This window comes from Aquarana catesbeiana, linkage group LG08, assembly GCF_042186555.1.
Source record: "Aquarana catesbeiana isolate 2022-GZ linkage group LG08, ASM4218655v1, whole genome shotgun sequence".
Lineage (NCBI taxonomy): Eukaryota > Metazoa > Chordata > Amphibia > Anura > Ranidae > Aquarana > Aquarana catesbeiana.
The window spans coordinates 37,333,428-37,355,052 of record NC_133331.1 but is presented as its reverse complement, the minus strand read 5'-3'; positions in this window follow the sequence as shown (position 1 = coordinate 37,355,052).

Sequence of the window (21,625 nt, the reverse complement as noted above, 5' to 3'; positions counted from 1 at the left end):
AAAGATTTCCCTTTTAAGTCAATGAGGGCAACGTGAAGGTCTGACTGAATGTACGAACCCAAAGTGTGACAAGGAGAGATCACTGGAGCACATGATCCATGCACATGATCATAGCATGACTGCAAAGGAGTCGCCGAATGAGGCTATAAGAGTAAACATCGTTTTGCTCAAGGTGTCACATTTTTCCCCAAAACCAAATTCTAGGTCAACCCTGCCAAAAACCAGTATTTGTGTTTTGTGTGAGTTTTGTGTGAGAAACAAACATAAAAATGACACTCTGACTTCATCCACATAGACCAAGCTAGAGGGGGATTTTTCAATTTAATATATCGACATATTGACACTGTAGCAAGGAAAACCGTCACCCCAGGGATACAAAGGTAATCAACCATAGGGGTGTATTCCTCTGAATTGGTTAGGCATATAAAAAGGAACGGGAACAAAAAGGAATTCCCAAAGAATTCTTCAAAGAGGAAATAGCCGGTATTAAAGGTAAAACATTATCTTTATTAGAAAACTTCACATAACACTAGCAATTAATAAATATAATACTACTAAACCTCCATCACGTACATCTAAAAATTAGACAATTGCTAAGGACACAGGTGGCCACCACATTCAGACATACAGGCCTCACAGACACCACACCCCATTAGTTTCTCTATATTGGATCCTGGTTCAGTTATATTGATAAAAGAACAAATAATAACAGCACGGTAATTTCACTGAATGGTCAAAGATGGATATAATGGGATGCAATTTAGAAGACGTACTATACATTTATTAGATTGTAAGCTCTAACGAGCAGGGCCCTCTGATTCCTCTTGTACCAAATTGTACCAAATTGTATTGTAACTTCCTTCATTTTGTAAAGCGCTGCGTAAACAGTTGGCATTATATTATACGGGATTTATATAGCACCAATACATTAAAGAGGAGTTTCACCCGAGGTCCAGTCAAAAAAAAAAAAAATTAAAAGTCAGCAGCTACAAATACTGCAGCTGCTGACTTTTAATTGGACGCTTACCTGTCACAGGGTCCAGCGATGCGGGGCATCGAAGCCCCGCTCATCTCCCCCTCTGTTCAGCAGCGCCGGCATTGCAACTGTGGGCGCCGGGCTGTGGCTTCACAGCCTGGCACCCACTGCGCATGCGCGATCGGCGCCGCTCGCCGTGATTGGCCACTCAGTCACCTGGGATCTGTAATGGGTCCCAGATGATTGACAGGAGGGAGGGAGCAGAGCTGAGCCCTTCCTGTGCTAAGGGGGAAGTGATGTCACCAGCCCAGGCTACGAAGGACCCCCTAGCAACAGGCATTTAGAGGTGAGTAAAAAAAAAAAAATATCCAAATGGTTTTTTTTATTTTTTTTAAAGATTTTTCATGTAGTTTTTTTTTTTTTGGGTGGAACCCCACTTTAATAATTTAAAGGCTCCAGCCAACTTTTAATTGTCATTGAAAGTACCTTTACACAAGGTTTGCCCTCAACAGGTTTCTCAACATCACATAGATACAAAGTAGCAGTGCCAGGACAAGGTCATCCAGTGCTCAGGGCAAAGATACCAAACTGCGTCCCCCCTTACCTTAGAGTTAGGGTCAGAGTGCCCCCTATCCCTGCAATAAACCATTGAGCCCAGGGCAGCTGCCCCTCCTACCCACCCCTTGTCCCGGCCCTGCAAAGTAGATCTTCATCCTCCTGGGAGGCAATGAACAGACTTGCCTACACACGATCAACCAAAGTCCGACGGATTCGTACGTGATGACGTACGACCGGACTAAAACAAGGAAGTTGATAGCCATTAGGCAATAGCTGCCCTAGCGTTGGTTTTTGTCCGTCCAACTAGCATACAGACAAGCGGACCGGACTCGAGTCTGTCGGAAAGATTTGAAACATGTTTCATTTCTAGGTCTGTCGAACTTTTGGGGAAAAAAATCCACTGGAGCCCACACACGATCGAATTGTCCGACGGACTCCAGTCCGCTGGACCAAGTCTGCCGTAAAGTCCGCTTGTGTGTACGCGGCATAAGTCCCTGTTCACACCTGCACAATTGTCGCTCTTTGACTGTCATGAATCCCATAATTGTCTGTGAGGCACAGCATTCACACCTGTAATGTGTGAATGTAATGCACTTCAGTGTGATTTGCAAAAAGGTGCAGTTGCTTCTTTTGGTGTGACATGGGCAATTTTTGGCAGCATAGAATTCAGTAGGAATGCAAGAAAAAGCATTGGTTTTAGAAAAAAAATTATACTCACCTAGGTGGATGCAGCATCAATCCGAACTGAGTGCTGATTGCTCAGTTTTCAGTCTTCACTGAGCAGAGAGCCGGAGACTGTCAGTCACGAGGCTCTCTGCTCTGCCCTTTCAGCGCTCACTGGAGCGCTGAGCTGTGGGGGGGGGGGGGGGGTGGGCAGGAGCAGCTGGCTCAGTCTCCCACCGGTCCCTGAGAGGCTAATCCACCTGCTGGTCTAGGCCTCTGGGTGGATCCCAAATGTAAAGTCAGGATGTTTCCTGAGCTTGGACTGGCTGAGTGATGTCTGCCGAAAGCGAGCTAAAGCTGTCAACAGGTCACAGGAGTGCAGAACGAACTGTACTCTTGTGACCTACAGGAGAAGTATAACCAAAATAGATTTGGCCATACTTCTCCTCTTTTTTAGAAACTATAAGTAGATAAAATACCATGAAGCCATCACTGTAGTTCAGGTAGACAAGAAGTGGCTGCAAATCGGCTGCAGGAGGAAAGCAGCACATACATGCAAAAAAGGATAAAAAAGGTGAAGACAGCATTTTGTAACAAGAATCCCTGGGATGTGCAGTGACAACCAGAACAGACAAAAAAATGAAAATTGTGAATAGCCTCTGGGGACAATAATAAAAATAGTTAAGGTCAGTTAGAACTTGTACCATCCTCCAGAATTTTTTAGAGATAAAAGGATGGGAACTGGTCCCCAGCCAGGAACTCACTAAAGAACTAGGGCCATTTTTTTAACCTACTATTGCTATTTTTTCATATATTGTGTATCAATAAACTTTTGTATATATTTTCTTACATGATTGCTTATATATGTGAACTTACCTTCATTGTACTGTACCAAGATAGTCCAACTGCCCCCTAGTCCTTTGGTGAGTACCTGGCTGGGGACCAGGCTCCCATCCTTTTATCTCCCAGAACAGACAAAAAGGAGCTTTGGTGGGTTGGATGCATTATATTGTTTAGTTGGTGTACTCAAGTACTTCAAAGGTTGTAATGGTTGTACATATTGTTAAACAGCATGTGAGCTATGGGTTTATGTAGGCACAAAACAAATAAATACTGGTACTGGTAACACTGGTATTTGCCAGAAGGGCTGGTAGACATAGAGTGTGTATGTTTTATCTCATTACTGCCTTGAAGCTGAAGAAAGACCACAGTGTGTTTCACTGGGTACGTATTTTACATTATTATTATAATTTTCACCTGAAATATTTTTTTCACATTTTACAACCTCGCTGTGCCATATATTCATGACTGTTTTCATGCTCAGATTTGTAGCTTCTACCTATGGTGGTTTTCTGGGTCATTTTGTATATTAGATATTGCTGTCAGCTGAACAACCGCTGACAAAACACACATTACACTACATAGCAAGTAATAAAGATGCATTTTTTTTAAAAAGGGAAGTGATAATGGCTTTGGGCACACTTTGATTTTAAGTATATACAATTTTTAAACCAGTGTTCTGTATGTTCTTAAACTAATATTTAAAGTGACCCTATTTTTTTATAGGAAAACTAAAATAGTGCCACCCTGTAAATAAGAGGTTAATATGTACCTGTTCAATTGTTGGTGTATCAAATCTTCCTTCTCTCTGTTGGAAAGGGTGTCCTCCACAAGGCACTGTGGTTCCTCCAACTGGCCGCCATGTCACTACTGCACCTGGTGGTGATGTAGGGGCCATCTGGAAAAAGAACAGCATATGTTTGCTTTCATACTCTCTCTCTCTGATTAAAACTCTCTCTGAACAGAACAGGCAGGACAGAGGAGGGACTTGTTTCTCTAAGTATGTTCAATGGAGTTTAAGCCCGTATTATATTTATTTTTTAACAGAGTAGCTGAAAATAGACAGTAAAACACAAGAAAAAGGTTTAAAGTTTCCCTTTGATGGCTGAATATGCAGCAAAATTTAATTGGCACAAAATACAGATCCTCCCTCTCTCGTTCAGGAGACTGTTAAAGCATTTGTTACCCCCAAAACTTCATATTTCTGATATGTGGCTGCTGTACCATGTACTTGTATGAGAAAGTATCCCGTTCTCTTTGTATTGCTTCCTTTTTGTGAAATCCCTGGTGTTCTGGCCAGTCCCTCTGCGTTCCTATTAAAAATTGACCACATACAGCATGGTCAGTTCTCTAGCTATGCTGGTAACTCAGTGTGTTCTCCTCCCATGATCAGACTTGTCCTGACATGCAGTGGTGTATTTTGGTTTTGTGCTCATCCCCAAAAAGTGAAGGACTACAAGTTCCAGTATGAACCCTTAGCTCTAAAGATGTGACTCCCTCCAAAACTGAAGGACTACAAGTCCCAGCATGAACCCCTGAGATCTAAGAATGTAACCCCTTAGGTCTTCTGGGTTCATGCTGGGACCTGTAGTCCTTTACTAGTTAAGGGGGGCAGGGGGGTGTCACATCCTCAGCTCTGAGGGATTCATGCTGGGACTTTTAGTAACATCCACCAAAATTGAAGGTCTACAAGTCCTAGCATGAACCCCTCCTCTTTTTATGGGTATCTGCAGATGGCACATGATGACACTGTATAAAACTGGCCTGCGCCGGGCCTCACCTTTCAGGCTTCACACAGACAGTTCTCTTCTTCCCTCATATCTTAGAGGAGGTGGAAGGACCATAGAGCGCACTTGGCTTGGATCCTCCTCCGCTTTGAATGCTGGGGCTTCCAGGCTCCTTCTGCAGGGCGGGGAGTCACGGCCGTGATGTCACCGGTTGCTAGGCGCTAAAGCAACCAGTGACCAGTAATAGCCTCACTCAGCGGTGGAGGTGGGTGCTGAGACTGAGCCATCGTTATGGCGGCTCTCATTCCAGTAAATCTGCAGCTCTGCTGTGGGCTAGGTTTGGGGCAGGGGAATGCCTGATCGGCGGCCCAATCTTCTGCTCTGTACACACGACCGGTTTTGCCGTCGGAATAAACTCTGAAGGTTTTTATGATGGAGTTCCAACGGAATTCCGTTCAAGCTGTCTTGCATACACACGGTCACACCAAATTCTGACCGTCCAGAACACGGTGACAAACAACACGTACGATGGGACTAGAAAATGGAAGTTCAATAGCCAGTAGCCAATAGCTTCTGTCTCGTATTTGCTTCAGAACATGCGTCGTTTTTGGTGCATCAGAACAGCATACAGACGAGCGGTTTTTCCAATAGTAATTTGTTCCGCCGGAAAAGTCCGTCTGAATTTTCGACAGAAAAAGTCCCTTTCTCTTAGAAATTCGTGTGTACGCAGCATGAGTCAGAATGTCTGTCCACTAGTGTCTCTTCTATGAGCGGGCGAGCAGGCAGGCGAGCCGAGGGACGGGGGTGGGAGTGGTGGCTGCGCCGCCCCCCTGTAGAATGCCGCCCCAGGCAAACGCCTTGTTTGCCTCGCGGCAGATACGCCCCTGCTGGCATGCCCCCGATGCACAGCCATTCACGGGGAAGCTCAGCGTGCTGCTGCTTCTCCACCCCTTAGCTCTTATGCAGCTGAGAGCAGAGGGAGTGTGATTACTTATAAAAAGGAAAAAAAAGGTATTTATAATGTATTTTTATATCTATACAAAAATGTTTTGTCTTTCATTTATTTTTGAAATTTAATGGGTTGTTTTACAAGGAGATCGTTTACAATCACTTTAACTGAGTAACAAGAGGAGTATATCCAGAGAAATTCAGATACTTACACTACACGCATTTAATATTTTATTTTTGATGAAGACTATTCACATTTTCCAGTAAACTAAAGAAAAATGTAACATTAGTGAACATTAGCCATCTAAGCATTAGTAATATTGTGTTAGAGTTACATTATGTTTAACAGTATTTTAGGTGACAAATACAAACTTGTACAGTATTACAGTATATAGTGTAATATGGTGTGGCAGCTAAGTTTATTCATTTTTTAATGAATACATATTTTTTAATATCTGCCTGGAGTTCATTTTTCATGTTGGGTAATGTTAGGTTTTAGTTCATGGGTTGGGGTAAAGCATAGGTTTACTTTTGGTAGTGTGGTATTGGGGTGATTATACTCATTTGATAGGTGCTTTTCCAATGGGTTGCACCAGTCCAAATTGTATTTTAGGGCATGGCAGTCCACTTTTCTTAAAACAAAATGAAAAGTTCACATAAACATCAGTTGCCCACGCAGGGTTCTTCCACATAAACATGAATAGTCATTTGAAAATGATGAACCACCTGGCTACCTTGTCAGCTGTATCACTGCTCTTCTTATAAGTCCCATTGACTGTGTTTCCCAGCTCTCCTAGTTCACTTGGCTCACTCAGCCTTTAGTCACAGTGCCCTGCTGCAAGGCTCACTCCTGGCCGCTGGGTAGGCGTTCTCCTGTCACCCCAATAGAAGCCGACCTGACTCCTGGGATAAGGCCTCCTGTTTCCTGGCTACTGACTGGGGCATATCTGGCCCCTGGTTGAGACCTCCAGTTTCTTGACTTTTGGCTGAGGCCCCTCTGACCCCTGATTGAGACCTTCTGTCTTGAGTATATAAAAGTAAGGAGGCACTTTTCCACTGACCACCACTAACATTTTGTATTGTCTGCATGGTCTGTCCATTGCTGGTCATTATTTTTGTTTGTTTTTATGATTATTTGTGCAAGAATTTTGTCATACATTTGTGTATTTATCATTATATCTACAACCTTCTGACGTACCATAAGCTTTAGATATTATAATTTTTAACAGAGGTTCCCTGAGACCTAAAAATTATTTCAAGGGTTCCCCTGTAACAGAAAAGGATGAGAAAGGCTGGTATAAAGTATAGGAAAGTTTATAGTATAACTGAATGAAAGAAATATTTCTTCAATGTAATCCCGTTTATCAGTTGCTTTTTGTTTTCAGATTTCATTTGTGCTGAAAGTTCCAGTACCAAAACTAAAACATAAGGTGTCTGAATGATGATGTCATAAAATAAACTATCACATCAAATGTGTCATATATTGTAAAGCTCTGGTGCCTATTATGAATGCACAAAATTATCTGCCTTGTGGAAAATTAAATTATTTGCAATATGTACCCTATATATAAAGTAGATATGGTCAACCCATAGACATATCATTGCAAAAAAAAAAAAAACAGTTTTTAAAGTTGTAATACACATAAATAAGAAAGGTTACGTTGAGATCAGTTCATTTAGATGAAGGCAGAACTTCAAGTACTATACATTCTCCCAAATTATTTGCCAGAAATGTTGGCTTCAGATTTAGATTTCCATGAGCCTGGTACAAACTATGGTCACCCAGATGCTTTCAGTTGCCATACAAACTATCTGTAAAAATGGTGTGCTTTCCCTTTAAAACAGAAATTACATTAATTTTTAATACACCCCGGACAACATAGGAATTCATTAAATATGGTTTCATAATAATTGGTGACAAACTCATAGATTCTAGATTGGACATTCTAATAAAGGTTATGAGTGTGCATATGCCTCATCAATCTTAAAAATAATGTAGGGAGACAGGCAATTAATGCTGCATTGTTTACTTGGCAAAGGCCGTGTCTAATTAGTCGAAAGAATGTAATAATATCCAATGATATAAAACTTATGTTGAAGGTTTTATTTTCTGCCTTTCTCTCTTGTTAACTTGGTGTAGTCCTGCAGAGGGTGACATGGGCCTGACAAAAAGGAACACTAGATCGGAATCTTGCTGAAGAGGCCTTGTGTAGGGACACAAGGGTCACTACTGGGTGAGGTCATTAAGGTTGTGGAATGATGATGTGCAGAGTGTAATGACACATAACAACCACTTAGATATGAGTTTTCCGAAGTCACATCACTGAAAGCTGATTTAAATGATTGTTGAATCCAACCTGTTCCATTACCTAAATATTAGCAGGATTTACTAAAGTTGGCCATACTCTGATTGAAATTCAGTCACTTTAGCAGGGATTAGCCGAATTTAGTTTAGTGTGCACTCCTCCTCTTTACATGTTGATCCTTTGATTGATCTGTCAAAGGGACATAATGGATAGACATGTGCATGACGAAAAGATTAGTTTTGTGCTGTTTAGATTCGTTCATCTATTATTTATTGAGTAAAATTAGACAAAATTGGTCCCTACAACTACAAACTTATATTAAAATACAATCATAAAACAATCGATCCCAAATACTGCAGTGATTGTGCATATCAGTCTTTAAGCTCGACGAGTTTCTTGGACTTTGTCCTCTTCATCAGGAGCTATCAATACAGACTTTTAATTTGTGCCATCTAGATGAGATAACAAACTTTTAGTAATTATATACAGTATACATACAGCAAAATTTCACACATTATGCAGTGGCATTCCCCAGAGATTGCAAAGACACGGGCCTGGACATTGTGCTCATAAACCCTCCCACATATTTCTGGGGGCCCCCCAGCGAACGTTGGAGGAGGAGGTGAAAAAGGGAGAGGAATCGCTGGGGGGGGGGGGCCCTGGAAATATGTGGGCGGGTTTATGAGCACAATGTCCAGGCCCGCGTCTTTGCAATCTCTGGGGAAAGCCACTGCATAATGTGTGAAATTTTGCTGTATATATTCTGTATATAATTACTAAAAGTTTGTTATCTCATCTAGATGGCACAAATTAAAAGTCTGTATTAATAGCTCCTGATGAAGAGGACCATGTCCAAGAAACTCGTTGAGTTTAAAGACTGATATGTGCAATCACTGCAGTATTTGGGATTGATTGTTTTACGATTGTATTTTAATATAAGTTTGTAGTTGTATGGATCAATTTTGTCTAATTTTACTCAATAAATGCTATATTTTGTCATAATGCTGTGCCTCAAAAGTCCCTCATTTATACTATAAATATAGTTTTGCATCCAAGTTTAGGGATGTGGGATAGAAATAGTACAATTTCCTTTTTGATCTGATTAATCTGATTATTTCGTTTTGTTAAATTTGGTTGATTCACTGAATTCGTTTTCAGAATTCGTATTCGAAATTTGCTTCCTTTATTTTTTGGAATTTTCTTCAATTTTCCCTTTTTTTCGTTTCAAAGCGATCCAACTGTTTTGAATCGGCCAAATCGAAAAATTTTGAATTTTTCAATTCGAATGCAGCTGACGAAATGGTTTCCTACATAAATAACATTTACAATTGAGACAAACAAGTTGTACATTTCTTTCTTCAGACCAGAGATTATTCTTGTTCCTCTCAGTCTAAGAGCCCTTCAGGTGCTTTTTTGAAAATCCAAGAAGACTTCAATGTGTTTTGCAATGAGGAGAGGCTACCATCTTCATCTAGCCACTCTAACCATAATAAAGGCCACATCAGTGGAGGAATGCAGTGATAGTTGTCATTCTCGAAAATTGTCCCATCTACACACAGGATCTCTGGAGCTCAGTCAGAGTGACCAAACATTTGGTTGTTATTTATATACATTGATCTTGTTTGTAGTAATAAAAATGTATTCGAAATACGTGAAGTGTTCTAATTAATAAAATATCTTACTTTCATATTTTACTATGTACAATACTGTGCAGAAGTTTTAGCCAGCTGAGAAAAAATAATGTCAAATACAAATGATTTCAAATGTATATATTTTACTGGTTTCTTTTTATAAATTTTACACATGCAAAGCAAACAAACAAAAGAAAAATCTTCACCAAATGATTAAAATCAATCTCCAAACGACAACCCCCCCCCCCCCCCCCCCACACTGCAGTCCTTTATATAAGATAGGTTGTATTGTTAGCACACACCCAATAGATGTACATGCCCACCAGTATCTTTCAATCTGTCTCTTCATGTATGTCTAAAGTAATTGCACCTGATGAGCAGGAACACTATGTGCATCAAATCTCCACACATATCACATTTTTTGGGCTCAAATTATATTTAAAATGAGTCACAATTTTTTTGTGCTTTTTATTATTTCCAAATAATAAAAAGCACAAAAAATTGTGACTCATTTTAAATTTGCATCAGCAATGGCATTGTTTGTGGTTTGTAAAGACACCTCTGTGTGAGTTTGGGGTAAAGATTGTTGTAAGATAGAGAGTAACAAGTGAAAGTGACAAGAAAAATATATTTTACCAAAACATCAAAACGTTTCACATTCTAGCATTCTTAAAAACAAAATAGTTCAAGTAGAAGCAACAATGTTGCAAAGGAAAATGTATTTCAGAGAAAGATACATTTCATCTCAACATTAAAAGGATTTATTTGGGGAAGTTACAATTGTACCATTAGAATCAATGGCTAAAACTTGCATTGGACTATAATAGCGCCGATTTTCACTCCCAAAAAATGCTCTTTAACACAGCGCTCATTTTGGTATTTTCTATAGCGCCCTGTAAAAAAGACATTGGAGCTAAAATGATAGCTATTTGCCGGTCTGAGCATGCTCAGTTGTGTGGGCACCTAGTTGTACAGAGACGGGGAATTTATCTCTTCTCAGACTTTTAAAGATAATTCAGTGTAGAAATCACTTTTTCACACAGTTTAAAAGCAGATTATCTTTAAACAATATACCGCATATTTCAGTATGAATTAGGCAATTATATCATGCTCTAAACATTATTTCCATGTGCACTACTCCAGGTTTTAGCAGAGTAAGGGTTTGGGCACTATTTGTTTTCAGGGAACTATAGTAAATTATATTTTTTACCAGCGTTATAGTAAATACTGTTTTAGCACTAATTTGCTGCAATTAGCACTAATTAGCGCTAATTCACGGTAATTAGTGATAATTAGCGCCGCGGCGCTATAGTAAATGACCCCCAATGTCTTTGATTTCAGCAATATGTTTACAGTTCAAATACCCTTTAGAATTCAAATGGAATTCAATTAGAAATTTGATTTGAATTTCGAAAAATCAAACTAATTTAATTTAGTTATTCTGAGAATTCAGTAAAATTCCTTTGTACTGCATTAAGTAAATATATATTTTTCTGCATTTTCTTATTTAAATCTCAACTCCACCCTCAGTTGGTATCCCACTAGTAGAACAAACCACGCCTTTAAAAAAAAATCTCTATACATACCTTTTCTCAAAGTGTAGTAAACTGATGTCACATTACCTCTTTGCCTTCTTCTTCCGGCAGTAGGCAGATTCTAAATGCTGCAAAGAGTGGTGCATCTGCTATCTGCAGCATTCCCCAGGGTAGGGGGAAGAGTCTTGACGCCCTGAGCTCACAACAAATGGGCTGAATGACATTGGACATTGTTTAACTTGGAAGAGAGGCAGGTTCCTATCATTGAATCAACAATCTTGCAGGGAAGAAGGCTGGAGATCAGGGTACTAGAGTAGCAGCAGATGCTTTTTTTATTTTCAGGAAGTTTACGGGGACGGATAACATTAAAGCTTTGAGAAAAATAAGGGGACTAGGGGAAAAAAGGGGGACAATGGGGACTTTATATGAAACACATCACTAGGGCAGGCTGAGTCATCATATGTAACATGTGACATTTTAGTGTTTTAGCCATCAGTTGGATTTTAATACAATATGAATTACGTATACAAATGTGGGATGTAAATTTGATGATGCTGCAATCTATCTATGTTACAATGTATAACATGTTACTATGCTACTATTATATGTTCTACTGCCATGTTTTACATACTTTGTACCTTATCTATTGATTATATGCGAGTATCATCTATTGCACCTTGTTTCTCATGTGGTATCAATAAATTTACATTTTTTTACATCTGATGACTCAGCCTGCCCTAGTGATGTGTTTCATATAAAGTCCCCATTGTCCCCCTTTTTTCCCCTAGTCCCCTTATTTTTCTCAGATATAATTGGATGGAGACCTGTTTACCGGATGGTCATGGTCTCATATAAAGTCCTAACCTATACCTCTTGTTTCAATATTAATATGGGATGGAAACACACACTAAATACTATATATACCATTGCTGTGGTCTTGTGTCATATGCCTAGTTATTATATTTACTTGCTATCACTGGAATATCTTTGTTTTATCCTAGTCATGTTATCTATCCAGGTTGATACTCGGAGGGGTGGATCCTTTCCATCCCCGGGAGCTGCGACGCGCACCGTTGCTATCCCCCTATCCCCCTGATCCACCAGTCATGGGATCGGGGGCGGGTGTCCGCTGTGCGTCGACGCCACGCCCCGCACGTCGGCACGTTTGGCGTCAATTGACATCACGTGCCGTCGTGACGCTGTTTCCTTCTGGCGTGCATACTGATGGAGGCCGGAGGTTGCCTATATAGGCGCTAGTCTCCTTAGTGGGCTGCTTCCTCTCCTCCCTCCTAGCACGTCTTAGCGTGACGTTGGGGGTTCACCTCGTTGGCTGGCGGGCTGAGACTCTGTCATCTTAGGTAACCGGAGATCTCCTTGCACCATGCTTTCTTCACCCCCCTTACACACCCGTCCTCACTTAACCTGCCTTGCACTATCCCTTCACTTTGTTCGCTTGGTGTTGTGGTGGGCTCTCTTTGTTCTTTCATTCCACCGGTCTCCCAGACACTATCTGTCTGTTTTTCCTATGTTCACTCCACTGTCACTTCACCTTGTCCCACACTTGATCTTCCACCTAGTGGTCATCCAACACTACCTGTTTTTTACCTATACGTATTTTATTTTATTTATCTACAGTTACCTTGGGTCAATGCTCTATCTTACACCACCTTGTTGGAAACCTAGGTGAACTTTTTCACTACCCATTGCTCTACGGCGTCCTGAGCTGCCTCGCCCTGCCGCCTCTTGGTTGCCTCCTCAGCTCCCGTGGGGTTGTTGTGTCCACCCCTGATTATCTCCTACCATCATGAACTTTTCTATATATGCCCTACTACTATTATACCATATATCTACCGGTAAGAGTGTTAGGACTAGCGGTTTTGCTTCCCCTCTTCCTGTTGTAATTAAATATTATTAATTACTACTTTATACGTTACTTTAGATATTTCCAGATAGCTTCTCCTGATGAGTGGACAAACTTCCACGAAACGCGTCGAGCAATACAACTGAACATTCATAACTTCTTGACATGTCACAACGAATATGTATCTACCATGGACATTTTAGTGTTTTAGCCATCAGTTGGATTTTAATACAATATGAATTACGTATACACATGTGGGGTGTAATTTTGATGATGCTGCAATCTATCTATGTTACAATGTATAACATGTTACTATGCTACTATTATATGTTCTACTGCCATGTTTTACATACTTTGTACCTTATCTATTGATTATATGCGAGTATCATCTATTGCACCTTGTTTCTCATGTGGTATCAATAAATTTACATTTTTTTACATCTGATGACTCAGCCTGCCCTAGTGATGTGTTTCAAATAAAGTCCCCATTGTCCCCCTTTTTTCCCCTAGTCCCCTTATTTTTCTCAGATATAATTGGATGGAGACCTGTGTACCGGATGGTCATGGTCTCATATAAAGTCCTAACCTATACCTCTTGTTTCAACATTAAAGCTTTGCCCAAGCTGGAGTTAGGCTTTAAGCTGTGAATAGGCACCAGCCCCAGGTCTTCTACTGAGTGCCCCTGGTCTCTTTTAAGATTTATTACAGGTCTTTATATAGCACTGACAATTAACACAGCAGTTTACATTTATGAATACTAATATATGTGGCGCTTACTCAATAAACAATAAATAATGTGATAAATCTTCAAACACAGTATATAGTGCAAATATTCAAAAGTGACAGTGCACAAATATGGTATATAATGTTTCTTCACACACAATAGAAATATAACATTTCTTCACACACCATTAAAGTGCAACAGTTTCAAAGTGACAATTCAGTGAATAAATGTAATCAACGTGCCCGGTCCAAAAGTTCATAAATAAAAGTGCTTGTGCAAAATAAATAGAATCCAATAAATCCAAATCATAAATGCTTCCACCATCCGTAGTGCACCACTGGTTTGCCCCGCCTCTCACCTCAGACAAAGACCCCTACAGGTCTAGTTAGGCCTTTGTTTATACGTGACTCCAAGCTCCAAAGCAATGAATTCCTGGGACATCCAGCCACATTGATCATAAGGTTTCCACTGGTACTGATGTTCTCCCTACAGATCCTCACTCCCAGTTAAAATGGCAATGACCAGCTTCCCATACAACAGGACTTCCGGTCTCGGCCGCGGCCGGAAAGTGACGCCACCCGGCTCCCCTCGACGGGTTGCGTCACAGATCACATGACTTCAACAAGGAATTCATTGCTTTGGTAAGTAATATATGTGCCACTTAAGTAAGCGCCACATATATTAGTATTCAATTAGCACTGTGTGGGAACACCTTTTCATGCTGGCAGCCACTCATTTATATCATTTTGGTTCGCGCATTAGTATTCTCACTTGACTTTACATATATGTTAATTATTGCTACTAAGTCAAAAACATAAACATAATGTACCATCGTCCTATCAACTAGAAAATTCGGGCAGACATTTTGAGGCAACTATGGACTCTCGTGGTATGGCAAAGACTCACATAAACATATATTTTAAAAAGTATAAATTTATTAAGACAACAACATCATTTAAAAAAAAGTCCTATGAGGAGAAAATATACAATACACAGTATTAGATCTCTGAAGAGGAACTAGACAGTTGGACGTGTATCCATCCACCAAGGGACCATGTCTGTTCAACCTTGACATGTTTCGCGGTGTGACCGCTTCTTCAGGAGTATAATATATGTAGCTATCTCTACATAAAATAGACAGTATATAATCAAACTTCAAGGAATTTATCACATTATTTATTGTTTATTAAGTAAGCGCCACATATATTAGTATTCAATTAGCACTGTGTGGGAACACCTTTTCATGCTGGCAACCACTCATTTATACTATTTTGGTCCACGCATTAGTATTCTCACTTGACTTTTATAACATATATGTTATACATTCACATAAGTTCCTGCCCTCGAGGAGCTTACAATCTGAGATCCCTCTCTCACATGCATATACAAACTGAGGCCAATTTAGATAGGACCTAATGATCCTACTAACATGTCTTTGTAGTATGAGAGGAAGCCAATGCAAGCACAGATAGCACACACAGGTCATGGTTGGGATTCATATCAATGACCCTAGTGATGCAAGGTAGGAGTGCTAACCACTAAGCCATGTAGAGATGAAACAATCAATGTATTATACAGTCTTGAAACTTTGTATATTTTTACTACTTTTCAATTCATCTATCACTAATTTTGTCATCATAATGTGACATGTAACACAAACCAGACCAATTAATTTGTGTTCAATTTAAAAAAAAATTGAGTTTTCTTAGACTTGACACAAACTGGTCCTTGTGGTATGCTACCAGACCCTCAACATTTTAACCTGTGTTCCCAGAGGTTCCTCTAGTCTATTATGACCCTAAAAACTTCCTGGGTATTTTGCTAGAGATATCACTAGTGTTTTCCCCTTAGAAGACCCTACCTCACCAAGGGCTTTAAAAGGTCATAGTACATAAACAATGGAAGTCCAGGAGCATCAGCAGAAGGCAAAGACTCCAGGCTACTTGGAGCTAGCATCACTTTAGCACATAGCCTGGATATTTCATCCCCGTGACAGAGAGCCTTGTATGATTGATCTGTGATCTTGTCTGTAATAAGATGCTGTAGCTACATTGAATCTTATCTTTTACAGTCTGGTGTGCCCTTGGAGAACCATATAAGAATCCATAGTTTGTTGGTAAGCTTAACCAATAAATATTCTTTGTTTAATAATAACTTCACTATACAGCTGTGCACAAGAGACCTTTATGAATCTATGCAACGACATGTAACAATAACAACAACAGCCCAGAAATAAAGCCTTACAATGCACACAATGTGCTTTTTTTGTCGTATTTGCTTTTATAGACTGAAAAATGTGACATGAACTGTACAACTATATTTTTTAGATGTGGTTTTAAACAAAAACTTAAAATGCCGCATTTGAAATACAAAGGTCTAGGTATCAAAACCTAAAAAAAAAAATGAGTGAATTTAGATTATTTTACTTGATAGAATTCACTTAACTTTCAAACCTTTTCGGTGGGATTTATGAAACAACAAAGTTAAAGCAATTAAGATGAATTTTCAGTAAAGTCTAGCAAAACAAAGTGGAAAGAAAAGCAGATTTTTCTCTAGAAATTTACATTTTTCTCTAGATGAAAATGACTTATATAGTAGTACTGACTCCATTGCACTGATTGCCATTCTCTTGCAGACAGTGTCAACAAGAGCTATGATTAAGCGCCTTTAATGGTGCAAAACGCGTCAGTTATCATCTGGACCTGTGTCTCTGATTGATGTATGGATTAAGCTTTATTCAATAAAGGCATTATTTTGGGGTGCGGCCATCCTTTTTCCATTTCCTGACAGTGTCAATTTAGTCGACTAAAATATTTTCGTCGACCAAGTTAATACTATTTATTCGACTAAATACGACTAAAACTAAAACATTGGGAGGACTAAAATACGACTAAAACTAAAATGGCACTTTAGTCAAAAGTCTAAAATATGACTAAAACTAAAATGACATTTTAGTCAAAAGACTATGACTAAAACTAAATTGAAATTTGACGTCAAAATGAACACTGCACTACCACCAAAGAATATGTAGGGGGCGTCTACTAAGTTGCAAAAAAGGATAAAAAAAAAAATAAGAAAAAGGCTTTTCTAATTTTTTTCTTAATATTTAATATTGGTAATATATTCAGGTAATATGTGTAATGGCATTTAATAGAGTTTACAGGTTTTTTTTTTTTTATATATATATTTTCGAGTTGTACTTCTGTTTTGTATAAAAAGCCATATATTTGTTTGTTTATGAAACTTGGTTTTACAGCCAATAGAGTTTACAGGTTTTTTTAGTTTTTTTAAATTTTCGAGTTGTACTTCTGTTTGTATAAAAGCAATATATTTGTTTGTTTATGAAACTTATATATCGCAACGGCTAAATCTGTGTGTGTGGTGCATGTTAAAACCTTAATACCATAAATAATAACATTATTGGATTTTTACAAAAGTGTGAACAAGATATGGTGAAAAATACTCCTGCGCTTGTGAGATCGTTTTCTGTAAGACAAAGGTAGTATTGTAGTCAGTGGTAGGACTGGGGGAGATGATGGAGCGTGTCCCGCTGCCTTAACTGACCAGGGGTGGTCTGGAAAGGACTGTTTAGTAGGAGGTGGATGGAAGGCGTGTGATCAGACGCTTACATCAAGAAATGTATGGTTTATTCATGTACAGGAATACAGACATATAGTCATATAGATATAAAATCATACAAATACTACATAATATTATATAAAAACAGGTAACAAAATAAGTACTAGGAAGTTAAAATTGGGGTGTGCCCATATTGAGGCAGGTATTTAAAAAAAGGCTGACGCGTTTCGAGGAAAACCTCTTCATCAGAGCCAGGAGAACTGGAGCACAGTCTGTATGGGCCGGTAGGCCGACATGTGTACATGGGGAGAGGTGGTGTGGCTAGTAGGAGGGTATGTCCTGTGATGGACAATTGATTATTCCAAGTTCCATACCAGTCCACGTCCAGGTGTTCTAGATGGGGTATAAATCAGAACAATATATACCGTACACTACAGACTGGAGACGTAAGATAAGTTTACATTGAAAATTGCATTCAAAAAGGTCAGATGTGAAAACTTAAAATGATAAATATATATATATATATATATATATATATATATATATATATATATTAGAAATAAAAATTACCATATCAATACAAAGAATTAATGATAGGTAGTGGGCTTTTGAAGCACAGAACATGAGATTCTAGTCTAAATAAATACATATGAAAAATCTACGCATACATAGGTGTACACACACATACACATATATGCATATACATGCATACACATACATGGGCATATACACACGCATGTAAATGCATAAAAAGCATACATGTACATAAAAGGGGAGAAGGGGGGACAATAGTGAATGAAGTAAAAAGTGCACTGAGACACATTGAGAGATATTGTCTCTCCGCATGGTGTAACTGGTTGTGCTTCTGTCCAAAGGACATGCGCATGCATGTAAAGACTCTGCCAGCACATAAAATGCTGTGCAGGAACAGATGTGTGGAGGTATGCCCATGTTCACGGAAAGCACAAATGGGGGCACAAAGATGGCCATGTGGTTTGTGCAAAAACAGAAATGTGTTCATTTAAATGGAAATCCACAAAAATATATACAAAAATGCATATATCAAATGTACATAAAAATCTAAAACGCATATGCATATATATATATATATATATATAAAGAAACAATAGACACAAAATAAATATATGTATATATTCACATAAATCTGTACACATATATATATATATATATATATATATATATATATATATATATATATATATATATACACACATATATGCATATATATATACACATACATACATATACATGTCCACATGCATACACACACATGTGGAGACCACCCCTACACAGCATGTATTGTGCCTATGTAGACAAAGTGTCATGGTGATGGGTGGGAATATGTAGTTTGTGCAACGTAATAGCGGAGAGTGGCGGGAGTGAATACGTTGGGGGGATAATATGGTGTTGGTGGCCAAAAAATTGGAGGTGGCAGACAGGTGGGCTGATGATGGATCGCATCTACCTATGGATGAAATTGGAATGTAAATGGATTGTATTTTCTTTTTGCGGTGCTGTTAGGCTGTCAGATGTGCCTGTAGTAAAACAAAAAAAGTCGAGCAGGGAAAGTAAGCAAGCTCTTATGGACACTGGTGGGTTTAACAGGATGAGGAAGGTACAGAGACCATTGTGGCTAACCTGTCTCAGGAGAAGTGTGTAGAAACAGCTGCAACCTGTAGAGATCCTTTGGGGTGGAGAGCCGTATGATCCTGGCAGCAGAAGGGGGGGGGAGCAGGAGGGAGGAGGTGTCCTTGAGGTAGCTGATGCCTGGACACAGAGCTTCTCACCATTCTAGAATCCCAACAGCAAAGAGGCAGCAATGGGTCTTTCATGCTAAGCAATGCTGATACCAGCCCACTGGCCTTTCAGAATTTCAGGAAAGGTGCTTTGAGAGGGTTCCCAAAATAAATGGGACAAGTCACCTGGACAGAAGTCAAACCCCATAGACTTTTACCAGAGTTTAGGAGCTGCTGTTGTTAGGGGAGCTTCAACCTCCATCACCTGAGCACAGAAGAATCGTGTTTGGGGATAGGAACGTTTTGACTGCCAGCCGCTGACAAATGCACACAGCAGTAAAATCACGGCAAAATCAAATTTTCCCGTGATCAGCGGTCAAGGTAGGCTGTGTGTACATGAAGCCTTACAGTGCAGGTCTAATGCCCTGTACACACGATCGGACATTCCGACAACAAAATACATCAGATTTTTTTACAACGGATGTTGGCTCAAACTTGTCTTGCATACACACGGTTACACAAAGTTGGTCGGAAATTCCGAACGTCAAGAATGCGGTGACGTACAACACGTACGACGAGCAGAGAAAAATGAAGTTCAATAGCCAGTGCGGCTCTTCTGCTTGATTCTGAGCATGCATGGAACTTTGTGGGTCAGAATTGTGTACACGTGATCGGAATTTCCGACAACAGATTTTGTTGTCGGAAAATTTTAGATCCAGCTCTCAAACTTTGTGTGTCGGAAATTCCGATGGAAAAAGTCCAATGGAGCCTACACACGGTCGGAATTTCCGACAACAAGCTCCGATCGCACATTTTCCGTCGGAAAGTCCAATCGTGTGTACGGGGCATTAGGGTTGGCAGACTCACTGTAAAAAATTCACACTATGGGGTTTATTTACTAAAGGCAAAAAGGTAGTTTACTTTACAAGGGAAACTGCACATTGAAAGGCAATGCGCACCAGAACTAAATAAATGAGGTGAAGCTCTGTTGACTTCCATCATCCAATCACGTGCAAGCAAAAAGGCTTTTTTTAAATTTTCCTTGCAGGTGATTGGTATTTTTGGCAAAGTTCGCCACATTCACTAAACTATGCTGCAAGTTCCCTTGTAAAAATTTGTATTTTGGCTAGAAACCCCCAAACATTATATATCTATATATATATATAGATAGATATATCTATATATATATATATAGATATATAGGCATACCCCACTTTTAGTACACAATACTTACACAATATTTACTAAAGCTGGAAAGTGCAAAATCAGGCACACTTCTGCATAAAAACCAATGAGCTTCCAGGTTTTATTTCCAAAGCTTAATTGAACAAGCTGGGGTTAGAAGCTCATTGGTTTCCATGCAGAAGAGAGCCTGCAATTTTTTATGTCACGCACTATTTGCACAGTGGTTTTTCAAACGCAATTTTTTGGGAAAAAATACACTTTATTGAATTGTAAACATAATATAAAACCATTTTTTTCATTGTAAAATATAAAAGATGATGTTACATAGTTACATAGTAGGTGAGGTTGAAAAAAAGACACGAGTCCATCAAGTCCAACCTATGTGTGTGATTATATGTCAGTATTACATTGTTTATCCCTGTATGTTGTGGTCGTTAAGGTGCTTATCTAATAGTGTCTTGAAATTATTGATGCTCCACACTGACACCACCACCTGTGGAAGGGAATTCCACATCCTTGCCACTCTTACAGTGAAGAACCCTCTAAGCAGTTTAAGGTTAAACCGCTTTTATCCTCATTTAATGAATGGCTGTGTGTCTTATTAAATTCCCTTTCGCAAAAAAGTTTTATCCCTATTGTGGGGTCACCAGTACGGTATTTGTAAATTGAAAATATATCCCCTCTCCAGCGTCTCTTCTCCAGAGAGAATAAGTTCAGTGCTCCTAACCTTTCATCATAACAAATGTCCTCCAGACCCCTTTTTAGCTTTGTTGCCCTTCTCTGGACTCTCTCCAGTTCCAGTACATGCTTCCTGAGGACTGGAGCCCAGAACTGGACAGCATACTCCAGGTACGGCTGGACCAGAGTCTTGTAGAGCGGGAGAATTATCGTTTTATCTCTGGAGTTGATCCCCTTTTTAATGCATGCCAATATTCTGTTTGCTTTGTTAGCAGCAGCTTGGTATTGCATGCTATTGCTGAGCCTATCATCTACTAATTTATACTAATTTTCCATCCTAGATTCCCCCAGAGGTTCTCCCCCCAGTGTATAGAATACATTCATATTTTTGCCACCCAAATGCATTATTTAAAACATTTCTACATTAAATCTCATTTGCCATGTAGTTGCCCACCCCATTAATTTGTTCAGATCTTCTTGCAAAGTTTCCACATCCTGTGGAGAAGTTATTGCCCTGCTTAGCTTAGTATCAGAGATTGAGCTGTTTATCCCATCCTCCAGGTCCTTTATGAACAAATTGAATAGGATTGATCCCAGAACAGAACCCTGGGGGACCCCACTACCCACCCCTGACCATTCTGAGTATTCCCCATTTAT